Source organism: Rhinolophus ferrumequinum, chromosome 4 (genome assembly GCF_004115265.2).
Source record: "Rhinolophus ferrumequinum isolate MPI-CBG mRhiFer1 chromosome 4, mRhiFer1_v1.p, whole genome shotgun sequence".
NCBI lineage: Eukaryota > Metazoa > Chordata > Mammalia > Chiroptera > Rhinolophidae > Rhinolophus > Rhinolophus ferrumequinum.
The window spans coordinates 5,943,000-5,946,001 of NC_046287.1; the positions used below are offsets into that span (position 1 = coordinate 5,943,000).

Consider the following 3,002-nt stretch of genomic DNA (forward strand, 5'->3'; position numbering starts at 1 on the left):
CCCGCTGCTGGGACGCGCCGGGCAGCCCGCCGGCGGGGACAGGAGCGCCAACTCCGTGTTGGCCTCCGCGCTGGCGGTTTCACGACTTCACCCAGCTCTGGTGTCTTAGTACTGAGTGTAAAATCCAAACCCCAGGCGTTGTGTACGCCGCAGGCTTTCTGGTGAGGAATTCTGAATAACGAATGACTCATCGAGAGTCTGCATCGGGGTATACGTGGAATCTAGAATCAGGAGCCTGGACGGGATCCCAAAAGACGCGAGGAGAGAGAGAGAGAGACAGAGAGATTCCCAGGCCCTCTGCAAAGTGAAAGGACAGAGCGCGGACAGGAAGGGGTTAAACTGCCGCAGGCTTCCGCGCAGGCGCAGGCGTGAGTCGGCCGCAGCGGGGTGGGCGTGGCGAAGCGGGCGGAAGCCAGTGAGAAAGACTCAATTTGTCTCAGCTGGGGATGGCTTTTGTCGTCTCCCACATGGTCTAGCGGTTAGGATTCCTGGTTTTCACCCAGGCGGCCCGGGTTCGACTCCCGGTGTGGGAACGCCAACCTTTTAGAAAAATTAGGATGTCCTTAACAAGGGAAAGATGGGTCTTTTTAGAAAAAAACCACTACCACCCCATTTCTGAGCAGCCTGGGGAGGAAGAGGCTGAAGGTAATCAGGTCATCAGGGTCGACCTCTGGAGCGAGTGGCAGGGTGGAACCTACGGGAACTCCGGGCCGCAGGCAGCGAACCGAGTGGTAGTAACTACACTGAAGTTCGCTTCTGAAGGAAGGGATTAAATCCGAAATTTAAAAAAAAGCGGGGAGCCACCCAGTCCCGTGCTAACATGTATGTTCAGTTGGTTTTTCGGCCCTAATTTTTCCTTGCGTTGTGATACGGAGCAGATGCCGAGAAAGTCCTCTTTTTGGAAAGAAAAAGACAAGACACCTTTTAGGACATTACGGGGCTTTTAGGTGCCTGAAGCCATTCCTTTGAGAAGCACAGCAAGATTTCCAGAAAACACAGGCTACTAAGGGCAGAGAAGCTCGGTGTACAATCTATTATTGTGTTTGCGATGAAAAGAGCTGGCTAAAACAGTTGTTTGGGGGTGGGAGGAGGAAAAGCGAAAATTAGGTTATTACAAATATTGAGGAATGAGGCAATGACAAAAAGCAACTTGCTTCTCACACCCTAACATATTTATTTGACACATCCTGTTTACAAAACGTCAAGAATTCGTGATATACTCAACGAGAATTAGAAATCTTAGTACTGATGTGACAAGACAGTCTCCAACTGTGAGTGCAGCCCCTGCTGGAATCCTTTGCCTTGCTCACCTCTCCAAGTCGTTGCTGTTAGGAAAATCCACAAGGCATTTAGAAACCACACTTCTTTCCCACTGGTGTTGAACTCTGAAAGTTCCCCAATTTGTTCCCAGACTGCCATTAACCCCGAGAAATGACTGTGAAAAAGACTTGGTGGCCCTAGGACTTTGTTTTAAATTTGCTCTCTTTTCAAAGTCCTTTGGGATTTTGAGGGACACAAAAACAAATGTCATCCTTCATGAGAAAAACACTAAGCTGACTATATGCAGATTCAAAATTCCTGATAAAGAGCTTGGAGGAGAAATTGATCATCAGCTGGTAATCTGTATTTATCGAATCAAGTAGGACAGAATTGATGGGAAAATAAAAAGCCCAATAATAATAACAGGTAATATTTATTTATGGAGTATGTAATATGAACCAGGCTAAATGCTTTACATACTCTTTTCAGTTTAATCCTTATTTTGTTATTAGGTAATATTATGTCTGTATTAACCAGGGGCCTACTAGGAAACTGATGACACATTCTTAGCAGAGAGTTTAATAAAGGGACTTTTTAGGGTTTATTTAGGGTTTAGAGAGGCAGCAAGGACTGATGGAGTCTGAAAGGCTCCTGGGCCTAAATGGGGAGGGAGCGTAGCTGATGGAGAGGGTTCTTGGTGAGGACCTGTGCTTGTCTGCGTTTTGCTGTTTGTTTTAAAACTTGCTTTTGCTTTCATATAGCAAGTGAGTTTCATTCAAATGAAGGCTGTCAAATCTATTCATCCTATTAATCATTCATTTTCATAAAATAGATTTTAGGCAAAAGCTTTCGATGCCTATGATACTTAAGATGCTCAGAGCGCAGTAGATTCTGCTAAACATAGGTACTTAATAGAAGGAAAAGGTTAACTTTGTGGGGAGATGGTTGCTTGAGTTACGTTTGGTATTTTTGCAGTTCTTCATTTTTGCAAAACATTTTGTCATAATTCTCATTAATTATCCTTATAATCGGTCTTTCGATTCATAGACTGAGCTGCAAAAGCCCTTAACAGTCGTTCAATTGAGCCCCTCATTTCACCCATGATGCATTGGATCTGGGGTTTTATTCCTCTGGTTTCCTGGCAATGGACTTCCACACAAGAAATGGAGTCTCTGCATGGTGTCCTGGACAGATACCACTCCCTACAAATCCTGGCTTCAGAGAAGTGTAATGAGAAGATGAGTTTAAAAAATTCTGTTGTATCTTGCTTTTGGTTAGTGTTCACAGGAAAGCTACATGAACACAAAACAATATTTCTGTTTGAGGTTTTTTTTTTTTTAATGCAGCATATGAACAGTTCTAGAAAATGATAATCTTAATTTTGGGGGATATTTGAAATAGCCATATGTTCTCACTATGTTTCCATTTCTGCAGACAGTCATCAATTCTGAGGGATGCTGCATGAAGATCACTTTCTGCCCATCCACATAAGTATTTATACCCATATATATTTGTATGTATGTTCCCTCAAGGACAGATGCTTCATGCCAAAAACATCCTAAATAATTGCAACCTGAAAACTTCATATTAATACAGGAAAGAGAAGGTAAATACGGGTTTTAACTCTCCAAAGTTGTAAAACTGAAGAACTTGGAAAAACACTGAATACTTGGAAAATCACTGGAACAAATAATCAAAAAAATCAATTTGCAAACACCTAGAAGACCACAGGGTACTGGGTA

At 43.3% G+C, this 3,002-nt stretch overlaps 1 non-coding gene across 1 annotated transcript; it reads left to right on the plus strand.

Moving 5' to 3' along the window:
* Nucleotides 1–461: 461 nt before the first annotated feature.
* Nucleotides 462–533, plus strand: TRNAE-UUC (transfer RNA glutamic acid (anticodon UUC)). Its single transcript has one exon. It is a non-coding gene; the product is annotated as a tRNA-Glu (tRNA).
* Nucleotides 534–3,002: the final 2,469 nt, after the last annotated feature.